The sequence below is a fragment of the Crocuta crocuta genome, unplaced genomic scaffold (assembly GCF_008692635.1).
Source record: "Crocuta crocuta isolate KB4526 unplaced genomic scaffold, BGI_CrCroc_1.0 scaffold26, whole genome shotgun sequence".
NCBI classification, from domain to species: Eukaryota; Metazoa; Chordata; class Mammalia; order Carnivora; family Hyaenidae; genus Crocuta; species Crocuta crocuta.
In genome coordinates, this window is record NW_027532249.1 from 6,191,340 (window position 1) to 6,212,011 (window position 20,672).

At 38.7% G+C, this 20,672-nt stretch overlaps 1 protein-coding gene across 5 annotated transcripts in view; it reads right to left on the reverse strand.

Annotated features, from left to right (window-relative positions):
• Nucleotides 1-20,672, reverse strand: part of ARHGAP28 (Rho GTPase activating protein 28) — a 220,910-nt gene that overhangs the window by 149,271 nt on the left and 50,967 nt on the right. Inside the window, exon 1 of one of the 5 annotated variants that reach the window (XM_077778098.1) lies at nucleotides 18,194-18,248. The exons of 3 other annotated variants lie outside the window; for them this stretch is intronic. The gene's annotated coding sequence lies outside the window, so the exon portion shown is untranslated. Of the gene's footprint in view, nucleotides 1-6,760; nucleotides 6,838-18,193; nucleotides 18,249-20,672 lie in introns of those variants that run through there. One more of the 5 variants, XM_077778099.1, reaches the window with a different exon arrangement.

Genomic DNA, 20,672 nt, shown 5'->3' on the forward strand with positions numbered 1-20,672 from the left:
CAGGAATAGACAGCTAGCCTCTGAGGCTGTACAGACTGATGAGTAATCCCCCGCTGTGCCAGTTCCTACCCCCGCTTTCACACTGCAGGAACTTACATTTCTACACGTCTTCTGCTTCTGGGATGATGGGGTTTTTTTTGGGTTTTGGGGGTTTTGTTTTTTTGTTTTTGGGGTTTTTTTTTTTTTTTTTTTTTGGGGTTTTTTTTTTTTTTTTTTTTTTGGTCTCTATAGGTATAATATGCTGAATCAGAAAAAATATAGCATGAGGAAACAGTAACATGGCCCTGTGTGCTTCTCGGCTGGCAGGTCAACCTGGCAGGATGAACAGCCCCTCTGATAACGCAGCAGCACACTCCCAAGCCTACCGGTGCCTCTGAAAGCGGCACAGTAAGAGCCTGAGGGAAGGCCTCACACCAAAAGGTAAGCAGGGTTGAGCTGTGCCAAACACAGATGCCTGGTTTCCAGACAGAGATCAGTTCAGCTCTAAACACAAAACTTAACAATCCCCACATCTTCGAATGAGAAAAGATGCTACACCTACCTACAGAACCTTGTTCTGCAAACCCATCCGTATGACAAGAACAATCACACTTGTTCAAGTATTCTCTGTGAACAGAAGACCTGCAAGGAACATGTAATCACTGGATGATGTTATTGACTTACAGAAAGGGAAAGAGGAAGAAACAAATATTTACTGAGTTCCCAAACTGGGCCAAATACCATGCTATGGGTTCCCATTTCTCTAATTAAATCTTGACAACATACCTGTAAAGTACATTTATAGCGTTAGGCGTTGTTCTCCCTGTTTGTAAGGAATAGGAAAACAGAGGGTAAAAGCATTATGTAAATTGCCTGCGTACATCTGAGGCGAGGTCAGGTACCCCCTCAGATAGGTCAGACTCCAAAGCTGGCGCCCCATACTGCCATGGCTCTCCTGTGTCAGATGCATATCTCTGTGAGAGGTGGCCTGCTTCTTTTGAAAGACTAGATTTTGTATCATGGTCAAGGGCTGAACTCTGGAGTTAGACCCCCTGGCTTTGAAACCTAGTTCTGCTGATGACCAGCCATGTAAACTGGGGCAAGTCACTTGACTTTGGTGTGCCTCAGTTTCCCCAGCCATAGGTAACAGTATGTATAGTGTAGGAATGCTTTGAATACTAAAGGAGTTAATATACATAAGCCTTTTGGGTAATGCCTGGCACATAAATGCTCAATACATGTTCATATATATATTATTAAGTAAACTCTTTGCTGTAACATAAACTACTTCAAAGCAAGTATTACATGTGAAGTCGAGTATTACAAATCTATTGCATCCCCAGTACTTCATATAATCCCTGATATAAAACAGACGTTCACTACAGTTCAATAAGTAGATGAATATCTAGACCAAAGGATTATAAATAAAAGTTCTTAAAATGGCCCAATGTTATCTGACCTGCCATTACCTCCCTCACAACACCTCCTGCTACATGCTGCCTAATTTTCTTCACTCCAGTAACACTCGCTTTCTTCCTGTTTCTTGGGGGGAAAAGGCACCCTAGGGCCTTCCCACTAGCTGCTCCCTCCAGCAGATTAGGTCTTCTTCAAATCTCAGTTTAAATTCTTTTCCTTAGTAAATCTGTCCCTCCACCCCATTTTAAATTGCAACAACCCCTCATCTAGGTCTCTTGGCGCCTCTTATACCTTTGTCCCTCCTTTATTTCCCCCTACTACAATCATGTATCATAATACACTACATACTAAAACGTAACTTATTTATTTCACTTATTTTCTGCCCCTAGAACGTGAGCTTCATGAGAGCAGAAACTATCATCTATTTTGTTATATATACTACTATATCCTCAGTACTGAGAAGAGGGCCTGACAAAAAAATATTTGTTGACTGATTAATGAATATAAGCCGTTAATTTACTAAAGATCATTATTTCAGTTTTGTGTGAGCCTGAATATAGAACTGCATGGTGATGCATGCTGGAAAAAAAACAAAAAGACTGATCTTTGGGTAAAGGTGGTGATGAGATGCTAGTAAAATGTAAATGCTCCTTTTCTAGAAAGCTACTTTGTATGTAAGTTAAACTGGTATTCAAGTCCTGTATTATATCTATATTCATAGAAAACAGAGGAAGTTACCTGTTTTGTGGGAAATGAAAAGATAGTCTTTTGTTTTCCACAAGCACACATGGTAAGTGGATACTGTTAAGCTTTCTCTCGGTCTGAAACTTAGATTGACTGCATTTCACCTAAGTTAAATGTCTTTTTTTTTAAGTCAGCAAAAGTATGATCTTTTGTCATGGCTTTTTTCTTTTTTAATGTTTACTCATTTTTTGAGAGAAAGTGCAAGTGGGGGAGCAGTAGAGAGAGAGGGAGACACAGAATCTGAAGCAGGCTCCAGGCTCTGAGCTGTCAGTATAGAGCCTGATGTGGGACTCGAACCCACAAACTAAGAAATGATGATCTGAGCCAAAGTCAGCTGCTCAACCAACTGAGCCAGTGAGGCACTCCCCTCTGTCATAGCTTTCTAATCCTAAAGTCTTAAGGGAAAGAACAAAAAATTTTCTGTGCCCTGATCAGGTCCTACCAAAATTAACTGAAATAACAGGTACACAAAAATGCTTTGAGCAGAGATTCCACTCCCTAGGGAAATTTTTAAAAATCTTACTTCTGTTTCCTAAATTACTATTTTATTGATCTGGAAAGAAAAAGACTAAGACAATACAGACAATATTAATAAACTATGCTTTTTTTCAGATTCTTTATAAATACAATAGACCTAAAAATGCCTGCCTGTGTCACATATGTTACAGTACATGTAAGTATAGTAGGTTAGTCTAAACATTTATTATATTTGATATGCTATAAAGACAATCCTCCATAAAAACTGAATTTAAAAGTTAATGCTCAGTTTTTATTTTTTTCAGTTTCTTTTTAAAACTTCAAATCTATCTTTCAAAACCCTACCAAAATCTTACTACCTCCAAGCTATCTTACCAGGTTCCTTCACTATTCAGAGTTAAACACTTATTGTTGGGTACCGTTAACACCTGTATTCGAAATGACTTATTTACACACTCGTCTCCCTTTGAGATTCTGAACTGGAGGGCAAGACACTTATCCATGTGTATGCCAGAGCCCAGAACAGAACATGGCACAATGTGTTTAATAAATGCTGAACTGGATTACTGAACCAAAGTAAATAAATAAAATGAAGTCAACAAAACAAAATGACACCAAGTATGTTAGAAAGTAGGTATATTTGGATTACAGCAGTATCAATTTTCTGAAAGTCACTTTTGATGATGATTTTCTTAGAAAATTTGTATATGTGTCAAAAAAAATGTGTGAAATGATTAGTTTTTTTCTCTAAGAGGAACTCTGTTTCACGGGTTTCTCTCAAGGATCTCAGCTGAAAAAGGCCACTGCCTTTGCAAAGCTCTTCTATTTCCCCAGGTAGGAATGGCTGCTGCCTCCTTTGTCCCCTCAAAGCGGGGGACAACTTTCTTTAAAGTTTCAAAAGAACAAAACAGCCAAAGGAGAGCCAACCAGATGTAGGGATACAGAATGGATATATAATACTTCTTGATAACTGCCTGCTCTCATACTTTCCTTCCCTCACCCCCAGGGCCAGAACTGCAAGCACCGTAGGGAAAGAAGAGGGAGAAGTTATGATATGCCATGGTCACTTTAGCCCTCTCAGCCACACCCCTGCCCCTTCACCCTCTCTCCTAAAAGATCACCGCTGCCGTCCCCCTTCCCCATGTGCAGGCCACGCAGCACCTCTCTGGCAGCCCATTCGCCTCAGCCTCGGAGCTGAGAGCATCCTACAGATACCAGAAGGCACACACCATCCTGGACACTGGCCAACAGATTGGCAGGAAAAAGTCCAGACAGAGTTGTGATCCTGGAGCTTAGAGACTAGCGGAGAAGAAAATGAAACAAGTATTTGCAATACGTTAGATGAACGCTGTGATACGGTAAATAAAGCTAAACTGGGGTTAGACTTGAACACCTGTTGTTAAGAATATTCTACCTTGACAAGAACTGAGGAAAAGAGACAGGGTCCTTTCTACATGAGCGCAGGGCTGACAGCTCCTCTCTTCCCCAGTTTTCTGATCAGTAAATGCAGGATGATACAACTACCTTCCTCGTAAGTAGTTCTGAGAATTAAACGGGTGGCATCAGGTACAGCACTGTGAATAGGGCCTGGCTCACAGTGAGTGGCCAATGCACAAGATGGGATGTGTCTTCCAGAAGGGCAGCCAGTGTAACTCAGGCAGTATCTGAAATGAAGCGGCTTCGAAGTTTAGTCCTAAAGAACAGAAGTGAATCCACTAGAGATACATTACTTTGCTAGGGCTGTCCTAACAGTGATCCTTCCACAGGCTGGGTGGCTTACACACAGAAATGTATTTTCTCACAGTTTCAGAGGCTCGAAGACTAAGATCAAAGTGTCAGCAAGTTGGTTTCTCCCGAGGCCTCTCTCCTTGGCTTGAAGATGGCTGCCATCTCACTGTGTCTTCGTGTGGTCCTCCCTCTGTGCCAGTATGTGTCCTAATTTCCTCTTCTCGTAAGATTAGTCAGACTAGGTAAGGGTCCAGTGGAACAATCCCATTTTAATTCAGTTACCTCTTAAAAAGCCTTTTCTCCAAATTTAGTCACATTCTGAGGTACTGGGTGTTAGGACCTCAACATATGAATTTGTGGAACACAATGCAGCCCATAACAGTGGGGGAGGCAGGGGGAGGCACAGAGAAGAAGGCTGTTTCTAACGGAAATTACTATTAAATAAATATTACTATTAGAAATGTTACTATTTCTAATAACACGTGTGAATTGAAAGAGGATGGTGTACAGGTGTCTAGGGGGCTCAGTAGGTTAAGGTGGCTCTTGATTTCAGCTCAGGTCACAATCTGGAATGAAGCTTTGCGCTGAGCATGGAGCTGGCTTAAGATTCTCCCTCTCCCACACTTCTGTGGGCACTCGCTCGTGTTCCCTCTCTCTCTCTTTCTCTCAAAAAAATGAAAGAGGATGGTGTAGCATGTTGAAAAGAAACTGAGTGAACCTAAACCCTTTTGCAGTATAGATTATAAAGAGGGAATAGCAAAAGTTGAAGCTAGAGAGGGAATGAGAAGCAAATCAGACCATGGGGTGGGGAGGTGGGGGGCAGGGCTTACAAGATAGTTTAAATTTTAAGCAGTGGGATTTTATCCTCAGGGAAATGGGAAAGCATTTTGGAATTTCAAGTAAGGTGCATATGTGGCATGACTGAACTCCATTTTAGAAAAACCATTCTGTCTGCATTATAAGAAGTTTTTGGAGGCAGAGTGAGCACCCAGGATGCATTGTTTTGTTTTGTTTTGTTTGGGTGTAGGGAGGCATTTAAGACAAGTGAGAAAGACCGATGGCTTGAACATGCCTTGGGGATGCAAGAAACTGATACATTCTGGAAAGCTAATCAATGGACCTTGTGATTGATGTGGGGCCCAGGAGGGGCGGGCAAGAAGGAGGATGATTCCCATGTTACCAGCAGGTGGGTAGATAATGGTGAAGGAAGACGACAAAGTCAAATAGACATTGTGAATTTGAGAAACCTATGGGACTGCCAGGATATCACTGGCTATTGATAGTACCTGTTGATTATTAAACTCTTATTATGCAGCACCAGATGTGTCAAGAACTCTATACATATTATCAAACACCTTCCTATAAACGAGGAAGCTGAGCCTTAATGAGATACTCAACCATGGCACCACATCCCTTCCACACCCCAACGGCCCTCACTGCCACCCCTAGGGACACCAGTATCTTGACCTTTGATACCATAAATTAGTTTTGGCCATTTTTGTACAGTATATGTATAAAAGAATACAGTGTATGCTCTCTTTCATACATGTATACATGCATTTTAAAGTCTGCAATCTAACTTGAGAAAAATAAAGGTTGATGTAGACAGAAACATAAGTATAGTCTCATGAACGCATATTCCCATATTCTAAGGACCCCTGAAATGGATATATAGTACCTATGCATTTGAATTGCCAGGTCAGATCAGTACCATGAAATGAAACCAGGTAAGAACAAGGCCCATTTCGGTATTGTATCCCTTCAAAGGCATTCAGTCACTGACCCAGACTAACTGTAACAAATCCCTTCATATGAATTAAAGATTAAATGTAAAGCAAATAGTAATGTGAGAGCAGTTTTAAAGGGAAAGTTCTACTTTAATATTTTAAAGTAAATGCAGGTCAGCTTTGGATAATAATAAATTTGAAATCAACTCTAATTATTGCTTTAATAAAATAATCCCTTTTTCTAGTTAGGAATCGTTCACACTACTGAGGAACTGAAAGTGACCTTAGAAAGTATTTTGAATGTTTTTAAAACAATAGAAATGTCAGTAAAAGATCAACTTTTTACTAGCTTTAAAAATTCTTTTCTAAGGCAATTCCACAGAAGTTGTGCATTTAACTTTTAGTATTTTACTCTATGATCATTATACTATATAATTTTATCATGTGCTTGCTGAATTCTGAGTTTGTTTCTGACCTGGACCTAAGAATCTCTTGGGGGGGGGGGGTGGAGTGGAGATTACAGTTTTATTTTTAAGGTAGAATCTTGCCTCTGATAGTTCTCTTATGAATTTTAGTATTTTTACTTTCAATCACCGTATAAGACACTGATAAAATTTTACTTGGAGGGTGAAATCAATCACATTTGCAAATTTACTGCTATCCAACATTTGTAAGGGGGGAAAACTTACCTATTCGCCGTAGTTCTCCAGAACAGTTTTGTACGTTTGAACTTTCATGGGCATGCATAGTTAGGATATAATTCCATTGCAGACACTATTCACATCATTTTTTAGCAGAGTGAATTCTTTGTGTGAACTCTTACTGCAAATCTTTTGATACTAAATTCCTCTTAAACCCCGAAAATTCCTGATTATATCCTGATGTCTGTCTCCTAGAAAAGAGCCAACAATTAGCATAGTCTTCTTGTTGATCCAAACAAGGTTCTGATTACACTCTTAATCTCTTTTTGAAAACAGAATCAACCACCTGTGACCAAAATTTTTACTGCAAGACATTCTGCCTTTAAAATCTATGGGGAGCACCAACTTCTGCATGAAATTTTAAGTCAGGTTATTATTTAGCAGAGAAACTCTGCACTTGAATGTGAAATCCTAGTCTCTCTCTGTATTAGCTTTAATTTTTTTCAAGGTCAGATAGCTAAGAATCTGTGAACATGTGCAAATGTTACCTATTTTTAACTTTTCATGTTTGCTCTTATCATTGCCATATTTATTTCCTGTCATAGATGAGTTGTAAATTCCAGTTCCTTCACTCATTTAAGCCTGATGTTCCATAAACATCTCTGGCTTATTTAAAATTCTTAAACTTGTTGCAGAGCTCAAGCTCTAAATATACATCTATTTATATATTTTTAATATTGTATTTATTTACATATATTGATATTTATTTATACATAGATTTGTATTTACTTTTATTTATTTTAAACATTTATATAAATGAATATATACTTCTATATATTTATATATATTTAATATTTTTATATATTTTTAATTGTCAGTCATATAGGATGACTTGGTAAAAACTAACAACATTTTAATAATAAGTTAGAGAATCACAGAAGTGAAAAATGTCATCACAACTCTACATATAGTACAGAAAAGGAATAAATCGATACAGACCACCTGAAGTGGGGCTTTTACTGATCACTACCAGGATGTTCTAATGAGATCTAGAATTTCCTTGTTCATTTCTAAGCTTTATTTTTTGAAAAGTCTAATTTTTTCCAAATTTGACAATCAAATCCTTAATAAAACATTATGAAACTTAAGTAATTGTGTCTAAAAGGATCACATTTAGTTCTTAGAGTAAGAACTAAATCCACATCGGCTAAGATATCTGAATTTGCCTCCTTTCCAATTATATATAAGGCATCAGTGGTGGCATAAAACTTAGAAGAAAAGAGAGTAAGCTCTGGAAAGAAAAAGCCCACTCCATGCTTGCTAAGTAACATTTTAATTGATTTTAACCAGTATTTTCCTCAAACTTACATTATACAGTATCACATGTGAAGTAAGTATGATAAAAAAAGAACTTCAATAAAAACCCAATTTCCACACTATTTTAGAACAAATCTAAAGCAGTCTTATGCCCTTACCTGACTCTTCCTTACAAATAAATTATTTCCTGTTTTGCCTTTGATCTTCTCTGATTAACCACAACTCTCATTTATGTAAGACAATCAGTGGACAGATACAGAGTGAGAAAAAGTGACAAGTACCATAAAATCTCATTTTCAGATCTGTCTGCCTATAAATCTTTAACTAGACCAGCCAACTAGGAGAAAATCTGGATAATTTATATTTCCCCTTCTTTCCCTTCTTGCTTTCTGGTATAATATTAAAAGGCAAGCAAGCAACAGACTCTAGAGCCAGCTCGATGCCCTATACCAAAAAAGAACAGAGCAATCTTACTTATGATGCATGGATCTTACCCATTCCACCACATTCCCATTTCTCATCTGATACAATTACAGTAAGTTTGCCACGGGAATTTCTTACTTCGAATCTTCTAAACAGTATTCCTAGCAAACCTACAATGCAATGACATATGTGAAAAGAATTCCTCAAGCTTCAGCTTTTTCCCAACTCCTTCTCTTCAAAAAGTGGGAAGCAGCTATTGGAACACAGCACAAAGAAAGGACTCAATAGTACTTGGGAAAATGGCACTCAAAGTCAAAAACCTCTAGCTCAGGAATTGAACTGCTGAGTCCTCCTCCAGGGGAAACCATCCTCGAAGCCTCCTGATGTGACAGGACATCCAAGGGGCCGAGCTCATTCATTTTCTTCTGGGGCAGTGCAGTGTAAGAGCTTGATATCTAGTCCTGCTTGCATGGGGTGAACAACTCTGTGTTCAATGGTTCTTTTCTACTGAACTCTGGAAAGACCCTAAACACCAGTTTTTAACAAACTTACTAAAATTACTAAGAACACTGGCAATTTAGTCTGTCCTGTGTCTCTGAAGTCACAGGTCCTATTAACTTTACAAGGATAGAAAGGCATAATACAAGAGGGAGATCACAAAATTTTGGAAAATTATATATACTCTTGTCATTACTTAACTTTTCAAAAACTTTTCAACATTTATTTATTTTTGAGACAGAGAGAGACAGAGTGCAACCAGGGGAGGGGCAGAGAAAGAGGGAGACACAGAATCTGAAGCAGGCTCCAGGCTCTGAGGTGTCAGCACAGAGCCCGACACGGGGCTCGAATTCACAAACCATGAGATCATGACCTGAACCGAAGTCGAATGCACAACTGACTGAACCACCCAGGTGCCCCTCGTCATTGCTTAATTTTTAATTCAATGGGACAAATAGGTAGAACACCAAACACTACTTAAATGATCCTTTACTAAATCTGCATGAATTTTCCTTCCCTAGGGTAACATCAAGATAGCTGTAAATCCAAGCTCTGTATTCATCAATATGTCCCTATAATTCCTAACTAAAATACACTCCTTCCAATATGCAATGTGGGCCAAGTTTCTGCTCTCATTATGTCTGCCTCTGATCCATCTCTCTAGACACACTTGACTTCTTTAGGTTCTACTCCATCTGTTTCCCTTTCTGTCTTTCAATCCTGCTCTGGTACCCCACCTCCCCCCCACCCCCGTCTTCTCCATGTATCTCCACAGAATGCATAACAGGGCTTCCTCCTGTTTTCCAAACTTCACCATGTTACAAAATGGCTCATTCCACTAATCAGTTTCCAAGTACCCAGAAACTACTGCTATTTTCCATTTCTGATAACTATTAAACAGGGAATATTCTCTATAAAGGGTCAGAAAGTATATTTTAATGTTAGATATTTCTGTAAGAGTTATTTTCATTACTCAGGTTTTCAACACATCTGTGACAACATGTATGGACTTAGAGGAGATGATGCTAAATGAAAAAAGTCAGAAAAACAAATACCATCTGATTTCACTTATATGTGGAATCTAAAAAATGAAACAATAAAACAAACAAAAGCAAAAACAAAACAGAAACAGACTCATAGATACAGAGAACAACCTAGTGACTGNTACATTCTTCCAATTATAAAATAAATAAGACACAGGCATGTAATGTACAGCATAGGGAATATAGTCAATAATACTGTAAAAACTGTATGGTGACAGATGATAATTAGACTTATCATGGAGAACATTTCTTATGTATATAAATATTGAATCACCAGGTTGTACACCTGAAAACCAACACATACTATTTGTTGATGAGTTTTCAATTTTTGAAAAAAAGGAGGAAATAAAAGTTAAAGCTACAATGGGATATTTCCACTGTGCTAGAATAATAAACCAGAGAAAGAAAAAAATAGATGAAAAGTTCTTTTCAGTAGAATCTCTTTAAACAAAAGGAATAATTTCAACAGCCACAAGCAAACTTCAGTGTCACACAGTCAAGGCCAAAATGTTCCATATAAGATGAGGAGGGTAAGGCTATGACCCTGTGGCTGTGATACTATATGGAATACAGGCATTGGGCCTGTGTCCCCAGAAGGTATTTTATTTATATATTTACATATTTGCATTTACATTTTTATTTGTGAAGTTAACCTTATCATAGCATAATTTGTACATAAAATTCACCCATTTTAAATGCACAATTCAATATTTTTAGTAAATTTAACAAGCTGTAAAACCGTAACTATAATCTAATTCCAGAACATTTTTCATCAAATTATTTTGACAATCATAATGGTTGCTCAGATCTGTTCCTTTCATTTGAGAAAGCTGACCTCCTTAGAAATCTCGTGTCTAGTTCAGTGGGATGGTTCCATGTTAACCACAAATGTAGCCTTGGTCAGATTACTGTGAATCCTGAATGACCAGTAAAAAAAAAATGGTTATTTCTTTCATTTATTACATTTAGATTTTTCTAAGAAGGTAGCCTAGAAGGAAAAAGATATACTGTCACGTTAACTAATGTATTTCAAGTGTGATTGTATAAGACTGATTTCAATCCTTCACTTCACTTTTTAATTCTTTAAAAATAAAAAGGTAGAGCAGGGAGGGGGAGAGGGAAGGTGGGTAGGATGTGATGATTCAAAGGACTGTGCAAAATATGAATAGTGTTTCGTGAGGGGAGGAGATGTTGATTCTTACATAGATCTTACTATGTGGCAGCCGGTGTTCTAAGGTCTTCACTTACATTGATATTTTTAATCCTCACGAGAGGTCTGTGAAATAGATGCTACGACTCTCCTCAGTGAGGACTTGCCAAGGACCCACAGTCAGAAGAAAAGCCAGGGTCCCCACCCACGCAGTCTGGCTCCAACAGTCTCGCCCTTCACCAGATTTGCTTTTTTCAAACCTAACAGAGTTGATCATTTCACTATCGGTGAGGCTGAAAATTAAATTAGCAGTTACTTATCGCCAAAATGCCCCAATTCTTTTGTGACCATTATATGAACCGTAATACACATACTAATTTAATTGATATTTCTGGTGTATATTGGTAATACAAAGAAACTGCTCAAATGCTGTCCAGGAATGATATTCATTTTAGAAAACATGGGATACATTTTATATTACTTGGATTCCAGCTTAGGGTGACCATCTGTACTGGTTTGCTCAGAAAGAGCCCAGTTTATACCTGTTGGCCAGGGGTGATTGTACAGCACCTGCTTTTGCTTTCAAACCATCCCATGTGGACAGTAAAATATATAGTCATTTCTACTCATGCACAACCAATGTAAATGGCACAAGTCACACTGCATAAAATTCATATCCAGTCTCTTTATTACATAATTTTTCATGTCATTCTTTATAGCAACTTCAGAAGTCACTGGTCTATCCCAACAACAACAGTGGCTGCCCAGCATTTATTCTGTTTTCATGTATATCTTTTTCTTGTTGTATGATCCCAGCCCCAAGCTTTCCATTCAACAAGAATCTTAGTGTTATCATTTCTACCTATAAAATTCATTAGGACTACTGATGATCACTAAAACTTCTAAAAGGCAAAACTAATACAAAACAAACACTTTCCTCCCCATCTCAATATATATATATAATGAAAAACTTTCTACCAACCTAAAGCTACATGAAGATACCTCTGTAAATGCTAGTTTATATTCATATATGCTCATAAAAGTGAGTGTTTTATCGACCTTTTCTTAATACATTACAGGATCTGATACATCCCCACATGAAGTTTAAAGTGTCTAAGGTGCCTTGGTTGGTTAAGCATTCAACTTCAACTCAGGTCATGATCTCACAGTTTATGGGTTCAAGCCCTGCGTTGGGCTCTGTGCTGTCAGCTCAGAGCCTGGAGCCTGCTTCAGATTCTGTGTCTCCCTCTCTCTTTGCCCCTACCCGGCTCATGCTGTCTCTCAAAAATAAGTAAATGTTAAAAACATTTTTTAATTAAAAAAAGAAAAAAAAGAAAGTGTCTTTTATTCATCTTTGATGCAGTATCTGCATAAAACTGACAAGTGCTACATTTGGTTTCAATAACTATGATTCTTTCATTGTCTTATCCTAAAATCAGTTGGTTTTACCACTGTGAGCTCAGTGCTACTTCTTCCCATTTCTCTGCCTCTTCCTTCAAACACTTCACTTCCCTCTAGTCTTTCTGCCAAATGACTGACTCTCTTCCAGTACCTTCTAGTCTATGATAACCACCCTAATGACATGTCTATCCTAAGGACTCCATGGTCACTTTTTTAAAACAAGACATTATTCAATCTCACGTTCACATTATGCTTCCCATAATGCCTCTGACTCAGTGGTTGCCTTAGTAGGCCTAGGCTTTCTCCATGTTGCTTTACTGTTTTTCTGAAAAAAACTACTTACTTTTTGGTCCCCTTATGCAAACTCCCTGACCTCCTTCCCCTTGGGTCAGGTCCATCTGTCCACCCAGAGGTATAATCTTCTTGAGAAACTCAGCTGGCAAATAAAACTTCCCAGCCTCTGGGCTTCACTTACCCTATGGCTTATGAAGATCCTTAGGAAACAGACCTGCAGAAGGAAGGGAGGAAATTCCTGCCCTTGCTCTGAGAGACTGGATTCCATTACTTTACTGTTGTCTCAGTCCACATAGTTACAGAAGGTGGAGGATATAGCCAATCACTAGTTCTGGAAAGTTGTTCACGCCAGCGTGAATTAGTATGTGGAAGACAACTATCCACTGTATCCTGCTTAGTGGTTTGAAAGTTCTGACAATGTTCTCTCTTTCTTAGCCAGCAAAGATTCTTCAGATCTCAGTTTTTAAGCTTACCTTGATTATGATACCCAACACATAACTGTGTTCATCTTTAATTTCCCTATAATGTAGCTTTTAACATGATTTAGCTCCACTAAATGGTCTCAGTTATCCAAAGACAGGTTTAATCTCCCTAAGATAATGACATATGATTAAAGGGTGTTCTATAAAAGCTGTTTCTACCTTTCCGGAAGAAACTGCAGTAAGGTCTGAAGATCACATTTAATAGAAAGAAGTGGAGTTCATTAAAGGTATAAAAAAATAAAAAAGTACTTACAGTTTCAGAATCACATGGGCCAAAGGTAAATTATATATTTCATTCTATAAAAATGTTTTAAACAGCCATTTCTCCCTAATTATCTGTTACCTTGTTCCTTCATGAAAATGGTCTCATTTGAGATAAGTAGACATCAAGAACAAAGATGAAATCATTGCAAACAAAGAATCAATTGTGGCTTATATTTTAGAGCCATTGATGTGATACATAAGCACAACCTTGCTAACTTAGACCCAAAATTGACCAAATCTTAATCATGCAAAGTGAGCATGGCTCTTTGTTGCCATCTTTATACACTTAGGCTCCTGGAAGAATTTCAGCAACCTCTTCATCTTTTATGGACAAAGACAGACTCTACTAAGACAAAAATCAGTATGCTTGAGTGCAATGTTTCCAGATGAAACTGGACCACAGAGTAAGAAAGATCCAGTAGCCACACTTCTGAGAAGACCATCAGAACTCAAAACATAACAAAAATAAAATGTCTCAACTCATTCCATTCTTCCATATACTGCCTTTTCATTTAATTTAAAGTATCTATTTTATTAAGAATGATTTTTAAGACTCAGTCACCAATCAAACATCAAACTCTGTGAGGTTTTACATATAATGTTCTTCCAACCATGGTCCACAACTATAGAACAAGGGGAAACTCTGTAAGAGTAAATCACGAGATTGTGTTAGCCCCCTGAATCACATATACAGATAGGGGACAGGAAAAAAGATATACAAGGTTTATCTCAACTTTCCTTCACTGTAAACATAATACTTGTTCTCACTGTCACTTTGTGTTAAATAACATAGGAATACCTTTAAAAAGTTTTTAAAGGCTAACATGAAGAAATTTATTTTTAATTAGACAAGAACAGTGATTCTCATGTCAAAGTAGTGTGTTTCTTTTTCTTACTTTAAGCTTTCACAATTGTAATAATGTACTGAAAATGAGCAGAAATATTCCATACTCCCTTTCAAAGACTCATTCCTTCAAAAACAAAAAAAAAGTACAAAATAAGTTCACCCGTACTCTCTCCCACCGGGCACACAGAGAGCACCAGTTCCTTATTTCTCTGTCCCCTCTCAAATTATAGCCTAGACTCAGAACCACTTAACTAAGCGACATTTTTATAAGATACAGAAGCTACTGGTTTATTAGGAAAGGTCTGGGCTCTACTTTTACCTAATACTCCCAGGTACAGTGTTTATAGCAACAACAGGAAAAAAAAAAGTCATCAGTCAGTGGGTCAAAGACAGAAGCAAGCTGAATGATTACGAGCACATCAAGAGGAAAAACATAAACCCAGAACTTGGTGCGATGATACTGACTGCATTTCTTAGGAGCCTAACCTCCGCATTCCTGAACCGTGACCAGAGATGATAAAGAGGTGTTGAGAGGAACAAGCGACCTCATTGTTACCTGGCTGTGCTCTTCAGCTGAGAGGAGGCAAAGCCTGTGTGTCACCACACAGCAATTCCAGGCTAAGAACTGACACCACCCCAGACGAGAAGCTTCCAGAACCCGCTTCACAGCAGTCCTTTCCGCTTAGACATGCTCCTCTTTGTGCAGTGGCTGAAGTGGATTTAGCAGCTGGTTTTGCTGAGCCTGGAGCCTCTGTCATTGAGGTCTGTGACAATGGGAGACACAAATGGTCTCGGACGTGGACAGAAAAGACGGTGAGAGAGCAAGCTAGACAGAGAGGACCAAGAGAAAGCTCAGAAGGAAATCTGAATGTTAAGCACCAGTTCACTACTGACTTGTGATGCCAGTGATACAATCAGAATAGGTAGGAAGGTCTGTTCAGCTGCCTGGTTTGAATTTGGGACTGAGAACCCGATACTTGATGATAGCATTCATAATCTTTTGAAATAGTTCCAGAAACAGCGGTCGCTGTACTAAGTAGGGGAAACAATTCCATGTGGCCCCATTCATATTTTCCCATTTATTAATGCCTATAAAGAGCAGTAATAGTCATTAATAAAAAACATGGCAGAGTAGAAATCTTATTAGTCTACCAAAGGTAAATGGGCACTGGCCAATTTGTACAGGGAGCTAAAATTAAATTCTTAATATGATTTAATGTCAATTAAATGCTTACAATAAAGAATGACCACCCTGGAAATTAATCTATTTAATAGTTAAAATATAATCAAATTGGTCTGTTCTACAAATGTAGCCCTCCATCCTTTCTAAGTAATTCCTATTTTATGAAGTTGGATTTGCCAGATGCCTGGAATTTTTTTTACGTTTGGGAGATATGTCTTCAAAATGGAAGCGGCTTTGCTATTTTTTATAATAGGAAAATTGGCTTCCTATCTTAGCAATTGACAATTAACTTCATAACCCTAGAGAATTTCAAAGACAGAAAATCAAACAAAAATCAGGAAAGAAAATGAAACAGCAAAAAGCATGATTTGTACAATTACAGAGAGACAGCACTCTAGGATTTTGTAATCAATCTATGATGTTGCCGCTGTTAATAGATCTGGCAGTGCCACCCCCACAGAGACCCAGTGGATACTGCAGACACCCCACTGCAGTATACGTTTGTCTAATCTTCTGAATCATCCCAAGCTACTGAGCCCTAAATTAGATGCTGCATTTTAATAGAGACATATTATCTCCAAGAAGAGGGACTGCTATACAATGAGGTCATGGAAATTTTACTTTTACAGTGTGAAAAACAAACGCATTTCCTTTCTCATTCACAATTTACAGCCTGGGATTGTAGTGTTTTCATTTTTGTGTGTTTTGGGTTTTTCGTTTAATTTTTCTTTTTAATGAGCTAAAATCTGACTAAGTGAAAATATAAGCAACTAACCATGTGGAACCTGACCTGGATGATAATTTCCCTGTCTCTCTTCAGGGTTTCATTTTCTATTTCTTATTTTATAAGAAACTGTCTTCTGTAATCAGTTTTAACCAGAGTCAATTATTTTGTTTTTCAGCTCTGGGGAAGAAGCTCCGCACACCGCCCCCTTCCCTCCATCCCATAAGCATTGACAGGACGTGCTGTTGGGTACTGGGATCGTAAGGATAACGGTTCCAGTGCTTAGGGGACAGGGTGCAGCTACAGAGGCAACACCATCATTATTTTTGGAATAATAAATCGAGGGTTGCAGTAGGCTCTAGGCTCACTGGGAGCAGCACAAAGGAAACGAACTGGTGCCGGATGGAAGCAAAAAGGAAAAGGTAGTGGGGCAGGATTTCCATACGATGTAATTTGTGACCCAAGACCAAACATGACAGGCCTTAACCTGGTGCAGAAGAGTGGGGAAGAGGCGCTTCAGGCAAGGGAAGCAGCACGAGCAGAAAGGGGGCAGAGGGTCGTAGTTAAGAAGCACAGGCTCTCGTATGTAAATATTACCACAATTTTCTTTGTGTTTTTGTTTTTTGGGTTTTTTTTTTTTTTTAATGTTCTGTTTTAGAGAGAGAGTGTGTGCGCTTGTGCACAAACAGGGGAGGGGGAGAGAGCAGGAGAGACAGAAGCCCAAGCGGGCTCCGCACCATTAGCACAGAGCCCAGTGTGGGGCTCTAACACGCCAACTCAAGATTACGACCTGAGCCAAAATGAAGAGGCAGTCACTTAACCGACTGCGCCACCGAGGCGCCCCACCACAATTTTCAAAACACCAGCAGCAGAGGTTTTGGAGTGAGGCCACTCTACTTCACTTGGGCAAATGCCCCACCCTCTGTGTCATTTCCCAATCTGTAAAATGAGAAGCAAAATAGTACCTACCTCCTGGGAGTAAAACTCTTGGGGCTTTATTCACATAAAGCACTTGGACCAGTGCCAGCTTTACAGGAAGCACTAAATAAATGTTAGCATTTATTATTCTGTATACAGACCCAGAGATGAGAGACTGCAGGGCACCTTCAAGGGCACGATGAGTTTAAGTTGCCTTCTCTAAACAGAAAAGTCCAGTAGACAGAAGAAAGGAATCCAGAAAAGAAAACTAGGCTCAAGTTTATCTTTAAAGGTATTTTTGAAAAAAACATGCTTGTTGTTTTATTGTTTAGCCAAACAAGATGATGGATGTTAACTAAACTTGTTGTGACAATTATTTCACAATATAGGGAAGTCAAATCGTCATGTAGTACTCCTTCAACTTACTCAGCACTGTATATCGATGGTCTCTCAATAAAACTGTGAGACAAGAATTATTTTAAAAAATAAGTGACATTTTGCAGATATCACTTTTTTCTCCCTGAGGTCCTCACTGAACTTTAAATGTGCACTGAGGGTATATCTTTGAAGCCATCTGTATATACTTCAATTGCTACTTAAGAATAACCTGTCAATACAAAGTAACGATATCTTCCAGCATGAAAATACCCGATTACAAAGGGCAGGCTGATCCCCCCCTAATCAAACCACATCCTCTATCCCAACGTCTGAGAAGGCGTGCACTTTTACATCTATAAATGCCCAACACTCCCACAAAAACCCACATTTGGTTTCACACACACCATCTGACAGTCTGTGAAGAGAGAAATGTTATGTTATGATGCCGCATGTTATATGGGAAGGAATGACAAAATGACAATATGAGACAATGTAATGAGTCCTCCCCATAAAATAACGGTACAGCAATATTGGAATATTGGAGGCTTGAGTTACTTACCATCTTAGTTTCCTCACTGGAAAAGTAAGGCTAGGTGTTTTCTAAGGACCCTTGGGACCTCAAATGTCCTGTAAACTACTTGATGAACAGGATGTCTGGAATCAAGGAAGAACAGAAAATCCTGAGTAAGAAGGAATATCTGTCCAGTCCAGAAATCTGTCAGATTTCAGCTACCAAGGAATGTTTATAGGAGAGGGTGGTATTTTATTTGGCTTTTATGTCTCTAACTTTCCTAGAAAGACACACTACTGATTTACTACTCAGACTTCAGCTAACCTTTCTTCAGTCTCTAGTGTGAGTGCAGTGTGGCTACTGGTAGATAATGTGCAAACAGATCAGATCAGTTGTTTGCTCTGATTGACTTTTAGCTCAAACATTTTTGCCTCATGTTGTTACGATTATATTGGCTAAAGATGTACTAAAAGCTTTATCCCTAATCTCAGAAATGCTCCATTTGCATAAACAAACATTTCTCTCTGTCTTGGCACACAAGAGTAGGGATTGGTGGTCACATGTGCAGAGCACACACCTGCATGGGGATCTGAAGCAAGCACTAGAAACACCAGAAACACAGCAGACTCCCAATAAGGAAAAGGGCCTTGGACTGTGGGTGTGAGGGTCAAAAGGATTATTTCTTTTGTCATCCTAACAACAATTTGCATAACTTCCACTAGTCATATGTGAAATACTGAGAGGCTTCCACTTCCTCTACACCTTCCTTAAGAAGTGGCTAAAACTCAGCACCTTCTTGTGCCATGATCTCATTAAACGTTGATGCCAACATTTTTCACTTCTGAGAACAGACCTATCCTATTCGTACAGGTATTAAGTTGTAAGCCTAGGCACTCTGAGCCTCTGCCCAGGCAGCCTCCCACATTAGCCCAAAATGCCCACGCCACAGACACTGCCCACCATGGCAATGCCATCCAGAAGTGCCCTGATTATAGGGAGACAGACTTGAACGGCAGCCCCCACACTGCAGGCATTCTAGCTGGCCCTCAGGTTAGCCATGGGCTATTTTTATATTGAATTTCTCTTCCAGTTGTTCAAAGCTAATCTCTAGGTACTAGGGAAACAACCCTCTCAGGATCTATCAAATGATCATAAGAGCTATAAATGTAAGGATCCTCAGGATGGGGGATGCGGGGGAGGGCAGATTTTAAATACTAATTTGACCAGCATCTTCTTAACCTGTGATTCATGGATTACCTACATGTGTACTTTTCACAGGGGCATAACCCCTTTATTAGATTCTCAAAGAGTTAGATGATTTGAGAAAGCTAAGGACTACATGATAAAAAATAGTTCTTTTTTAAAAATACAACTCAAGTCCCCAAGCCAGAAGTGACAAGAAAACATAAAATGCATTACTTTTTGCTTTCATGTAAATATCTTTGAGTAATGAAGACAATTCCAAATTAAAAGACAATATCTGTTATACATATTTAGTTTGTGACAAGTTCTCTCACTTCAATAGTTTATCAAATAATTCTGACAAAAGTATTCATAATTTGGCTTTAAGTAAATTCATCCTAAAGCAGGGGGAAAAAAAAAGATATCCTGAATGGAAAACAGTTTCCCAAATTAGGTACTGCTGCAGCAAATGGTTCGTTTAATTGAATACTTGCTGAACTTGAGGTCTACTCATGCTTGGGTATGTGGAGAATTCTGTTCTAGGGGTAGCATCATTCCAAGAAGGCAGAAAACCTGTAACTGAATCTCTTTATCACTTTCCCAAAACAAATAGGGTTGCATTCCATAACCCCAGCAGCCACGGGCTTAACTGCAGCTGACCAAGTTTGAGATGACCTCCAAAATCTGTTCTTAGCAACATTCTGGTCTTCATGGAATTACCGAAATGCCTGCGGGGGTTGGAGTTTCACTAGCATTGAGTTTAAGTCTTCCCCCTCTGCATGTCTCGTATCCCTCTTGTTCACACACGGCTAAAACTCTGTCGTCCACGATACCCAGCTGTGTCATCCAACCACAAGGAAGCTAACTGGGGATAAGAGCTGTCTATGGCTCTACCAAATGTGAAGTCTGAAGACTGGGACTTTGAACCCCTAGGATTCTGGCATATGTTTATGATTATTATTAAGCCCGCTACCTCCAGCGTGTAACGAGTTTCTATCCGGTATTTGACTGGGAGGGTACATAAATTCTGAGAGTTCTAAAAGAAGTTTTTGTTTAAATCTGGTTATTTCAAAATTAATTTTTCAGTAAATTATATGGGATCTATAAAGAGTTGAAGACAGCCTCCCAAAGTGAGGTATTTTTTATTATTTTCATTGCTTTGGCTAAAATAATTGGTATCTCTTTAATAACTCATTAGTTAAGCCAACCCCGTTTCACAAATAAAATCCTGCAAATATGTGTACAGAATCTACTACTACTTCCCTCACCAATCCTGGATACCTTCAAGCTGAATTACTGGACCCTTCCTACACCCTCTCTTTGACCACATCCCTATCCGTACGCC